General features: G+C 40.1%; 1 pseudogene; it reads right to left on the bottom strand.

Annotated features, from left to right (window-relative positions):
* Positions 1-2,409: 2,409 nt before the first annotated feature.
* On the bottom strand, positions 2,410-2,965 carry LOC116868700 (annotated as a pseudogene).
* Between the last annotated feature and the right edge of the window lie 2,716 nt (positions 2,966-5,681).

The raw sequence follows: 5,681 nt of genomic DNA, 5'->3' as shown, positions 1-5,681 counted from the left end.
TGTGTACATTCTTTAGCAACAATCTTGGGGGTTTCCATGGGGATTACATTTAATATCCTAAAGTTATAACGATTTAACTTGAATTCATACAAGCTTAACTTCAATAACACTGAGTTCCTTTAGCATTTCCATCCTCACTCTTTCAGTTGTTGATTTCCCCAATTTGTATCTTTACATATTGTGTATCCAAAATGTAAAGTAGTATATTTCTAATGCATTAGTTTCTTATACTATGTAGTAAACAAAAAAATGCAGTTACAAAGTTAAAATAATATTAGTTTTTAGACTAATAATTGTTTTTGTTTAGAAAACAAAAACTGGAGTTATACACCATTGTAAATAATACAGGCTTTTATAATTGCCCAGGTATACCTTTACAAAGATCTTTTGTTTCTTCATGTGACTTTGAGTTATTGTTCAGTGTGCCTTCATTGTAATCTGCAGGATTTCGTTAATGTTTCTTGCAGAGCAGGTTTAAGACAGTCTTGCCAGATGCAGGATCCTTGGTTGACCACATTTTTCTTTTAGCACTTTGAATATATTAGTTCATTACCTTCTGGTCTCCAAAGTTTTTGACGAGAAATCTGCTGGCAATCTACTAAGGACCCATTGTTTGTGATGTGTCACAGTTCTCTTCCTGCCTTCAAAATGTTCTTGTTGTCTTTTGAAAGTTTGATTATAATGTCTAGGTATGTGTCTCTTTGTTCATCTATCAAAGTCTGTTGAACATCTTGGGTATTTATATTTATGTCTTTCATAGGATTTGTTAAGTTTTTGGCTATTATTTCTTCAAAGATTCTTTCTGCCCCTTTTTCTCTCTCTTCTCCTTCTGGCACTCCCAAAATTGCATATGCTGGTCTGCTTGCTGTTGCTCAGGTCCTTTAGGCTCTGTTCATCTTTTTTCTATCTTTTTCTCAGATTTAATGACTCCCATTCACTGATTCTTTCTTCTGCCTGCTCAATCTGCTTTTAAATTCTAGTAAATTTTTCATTTCAAGTATTGTATTTTTCATTTCCAGAATTTCTTTTTTGGTAGCTTTTTAAGTTTTCTATTTCTTTATTGATATTTCCACTTTGTTAACACATTATTTTCTTGACTTTGCCCACATATTTCTTTAGTTCTTTGAGTATCTTTAAGATAGTTGTCACTGTCAAGTAGATCTGCCAACAGGTCTTCTTCAGGGACAGTTTTATTAGTTTATTTATTTATTTATTTTTTCCTTTTACTGATCCACAATTTTCTGTTTCTTTCTATGCCTTGTGATTTTTTGTTGTTGTTGTTGAAAACTGGACATTTGAATCTAATAATGTGGCAACCCCAGAAACCAGATTCTCTCCCTGCCCGAGTTTGCTGTGTTTTGTTTTTGTTTATTTCATTTTGAACTTTTGCCCAATCTGTCACCTGACCGTGCTTAAATGCAGACTGAGGTATAAACTTAAGGTATTTTCAGGTCTTTTCTGAGCTTTCACCTCCCTTTGAGCATGTGCGGTAACTTTCCAATTTCCCCTTTATAAGCAGTTGCTTTGGAACGTCCTAATTTTTAATGTGTGACTCCCAAAAACGGAAAAAAAGAAAGATGAAGGCAGGGAAAATGTGTTGGCCCTTTAAAATTCCTAGAAGATACTTCTGCCAGAAGGGGGAGAACTTGCAATAACGTGGGGGGGAGGTGCATCAAGACTGCCTACCTCTTTGTCTGCACTTCTGGAACAGAAGCATCAGTGATCAGAGCACAATCCCTAATATCTGGAGGACCAGGTTCTTTTTGCCCTTTCTTGCTGATGCAAGGTATGTGCAAGCTGGGCAGCGAGCACCTGCGCAGTTGTTTGCCATGTGTCTGGGGTGGAGGATGGGTAGCTGCCACTGTGCTAAAAGCTGAAATTGACTAAAATTAACTAGTTTACTGCTCAAGCTTTCCCCTGGAAATTTCAAGCCTTCAATAGACTCCAGAGTTCCAAAATAGCTACATCAGAGGACTCTGCCAGTGCAATTGCTGTCTCCGTGGGGATATAGATTCCTGGTCCCTCCTACTCTGTCATCCACCCAGAATGTTTGTTAAGAGGTTTCAACTTATAGGAGGTACTGCATTTTATCAAATGCCTTTTCTGCATCTCTTGATGATCTTGATATTTCCTTTTTTTTAAATCTTTTATGTGATAAACCACATTTTTGAGATTAAACCCTACTTGATCAAGTTTTCAGATGTTTTGTTTTGTTTTGTTTTGTTTTTGTTGTTGTTGTTGTTGTTTCCTGCAAAAAGCTTTATTGTTTCCATTTGGCCCATAGCTTGGGAGAGGACTCAGAGTAGATAAAAAGCTGCCTAGTGGCTGTAGGGAGAGGCTCCGGCATAAGACCTGGCCCCAGGAGGATGCCGGAGGGGACCCTCAAAGGCTGCTGTGCTTCAGAGGCTCCTAGTTATACTTGAGGGTCAGCCTTTTGAAGAAATACTTCCCCAGTCAGCCTGCAGAGGTTAGTCAGGTAATTGCCCATCTTCTTGATGAGTTTCACCTCCTCATCTAAGAAGTGATTCTCTAGGACATCACAGAGATGGGGGACTGCACAGGCAGAACCCAGAGCATGCAGATGCAAAAAAAAAAAAAAAAAAAACCCAACAAAAAAAACAACAAAAAAAAACTTGGTTCACGTTCTTCTTCTGAACCAGGGTGGCTTCCTGTGGTGTCTAGGGTTTTACCCCACTCATCTTGGGATGGCTTCTGCACATCCTGGAGGGGGGTTTGGCTGCTTGCTGAGCTGGTTTTGAATCTTCCAGAGACACTCAGCGCCTTCACGCTTCTCCTCAGCCAACTCATAGAAGAAGTGGCCCATGCCCTACAAAGCCACATGGTCATGGTTGAAATAGAAGCCCAGAGAGAGGTAGTTATAGGAAACCTGCAGGTGCATGTTGACCAGGCCGTTGATGGGAGCCTCTACCTTGGTGGAATAATTATGATGAATCTGGGAACTCATGGTTGATAATAAGGAGCTAAGATCAAAATGGGGTGTTGGCTGGTCCTGGAGGGAGATAGTGGCTCCAACGGTTGCAACTGGAAAAAAGTTTAGAGGGTATTAGAAGGTGGTAAAAGGGGCATCCTTGGGTCTGTTCTGTCCAAACACTGTTGAAGCAACAGACAGATCTATGGGACTGTGATGTGTACTGCCAAGATCTCAGTTTTTAAGTGTTATATTCAAATTCCTAAAATTTGCATAGGATTTTGAATTTATGTTTGTGAGTGAGCTTATCTTATAAGTCCTTGGGGTTTGGTATCATGGTTTTACCACCTTCATGAAGCAAGCTCTTCCTTACATGCTATGGAGAGGTAGTATAATTGCAGAGATCTAACATCTGATTCTGTCATCTCATCTGTCACCTGATTGCAAAGCCATCTGGGCCTGGTGCTTTCTACTTAGGAAGATTTTAACTTTTTATTCAATTTCTTTAATTGTTATGAGAAAATTTGGACCATCAATCTTAAGTAAGCTTTTCATATTAAGTAAGCTTTTCATATTGAAAAGATTGATGGTCTACTTCGTGTTACAACTTGATAAATTTTTGTGGTAAACACATCCATGTAACATTCATCCAGATCAATCCCACACAGTGGTTGTTTCATCAAATGCTTGTCTACACCTATTGAAATGGTTCTATTTTTCTCTTTTATTCTGTTAATGGTGAAATACTGTAAGTGATTTTCAAAGGATTGGTTAACCTTGCGTTTCTGGGATAAACCCAATTTGGACATTCTATTATCCTTCAGATACATTGCTGGATTTAATTTGCTCATATTTCCTTTAAGATATTTACATATTTGTGAGAAGATTAAGCTCTAATTTTCCATTTTCAACATGTCCTTTTCAGGTTTGGGAAGCTCAGTGCTCTGCCTGGTAGCTTCATAAACAAGTTGCTGCACCTATGTATCAGTTTGTGCTTTCAACTGCAAGGAACTGATCATCAGCTTAGTAGTGGCTTAATAATGTGACAATAATTATTTCACATAAGAAGGAATAGGGAGAAAAAAAAAGAAGGAATAGGGAGGAAGATGTTTCCAGGGCTGATTTGGGGGGGTCACCATTGTCATCTAGGACTCAGGATCTTTCCTTCTTTCCTCTCTGCCACCCACATCCTGTTGGCTTTTTGTCTTCAGGTTTGTTGCCTCATGGCTGCAAGATGGCTACCAAAGGTCCAGGTTTTGTTTTCCCATACTGTCTCCCCACATTATCATGTTCAAAGTCAAAGAGCAAGTGGAAAACCTGGAAAGTGAGATAGATAGATATATAGATAGATAGATAATCTTGGACATTCTTTTCTTTTCATCACAGAGGAAAAATGTCTTCCTTTAAAATCCACAGATTTCTCCTAATGTCTTAATGGTGAGAAGGACTGGGTCATATACCTATAAATGAACCAAGTACTACAAAAGAATTGGGCTCCAAAGTCTGCTTGGACCAGTTATAATCCCCACATCCTCCACTGCCCGCCGACCCTACTCCACATTAGGGTTGGGCCGCTGTTTAAATACCAGTGAGATTTGTTGGACATGAAAAGGAGAAATGTCTGTTGACTGACTTTATTTGCCACACCGTGTCCAGGAAATTTAGTAGGTTGGTAACTGTCCATAGGGATCACTGGCCCATGTTTCAAGACCTGATTTGTGTCTGTGAACTGGGCTCCTGAAAATGACCTGAGTTCCCAGCTGTAAAGGCAATGATACTATTTAATGATGTTAGCAGTGTAGAAGTTAAACCTGTTCTGTATAAAAACAAATGACAGAGGACTCTTCCCCTAAGCCGAAACAAGCTGACAAACAAGATTTCTTTTTTTTAAGAATGTCTTACATATCTTTATTGTGTGTTTTGAATTGAGCTTATAGCTAGTATTAAATCTTAAAAGGGTTAGTTCTATTTTTCACATATTTGTTAACAAGGCTTAGGTGGGAAGCTGGAGACTACAAGTAACTGGATGTCCACGAAGACCTATTAATGCAGAGAGTACAATTTAATCCCAATTGGATAGTCAGAACTGATGGTCACCTCCCTTGAAGAAAGGCTCCATCCAATCTTCAAAACTTCCTTTTTCCACATCTGTGTTGTCTTTCAATGGACCAGGTGATTTGATGCACACAATCCAAGAAACAGAAAGGGAAAGTTCCAGTAGAAAAACAACCATTGGGTTAGAAGTAATTTCAGGAACTCTGGCATGGCAGGAAGAGGCCAAAGTGCTCTGTCCTTTAAGTCCCATGACCTACACTTAATCCCCAGCCCCTTCACATGCAATTTATATGACCTTGGGCACCTCTGAGCCTCAGCCTCCTCAGCTGTGAGATGGAAGCATGACACAAGTGCCCATCTCAAGTGAGGCAGACCACTGAGACTGCCAGATGTTGCCATGTAACCAGTGCTCCAAAGATCACCTGCAAAGCAGCTAGCTGGGAGCTGGTGGATTAAGTCCAGGGTAGTCCTGCTCCACAGGTCTCAGATCCTCCAGCAGGCTAGCCTGGACATGGTCCCATGGCCCTGGCAGCACCACAGGAGGGCAGGTGGAAACAAATAGCCCTCTTGGCACCTGACTGGGAGCTAGCTTATCATCACTTCTGCCTTATTCTATTAGCCACACTAGAGGCAAGGGACAGGGGAATACCTTCCACCATTTTAGTGGGGGAACTTCAAGTTGCAGGTGAGGTCATGG

This window comes from Lontra canadensis, unplaced genomic scaffold, assembly GCF_010015895.1.
Source record: "Lontra canadensis isolate GAN:19392208 unplaced genomic scaffold, GSC_riverotter_1.0 scaffold16, whole genome shotgun sequence".
Classification (NCBI taxonomy): Eukaryota; Metazoa; Chordata; class Mammalia; order Carnivora; family Mustelidae; genus Lontra; species Lontra canadensis.
This window is presented reverse-complemented; position numbering and strand designations above follow the sequence as displayed.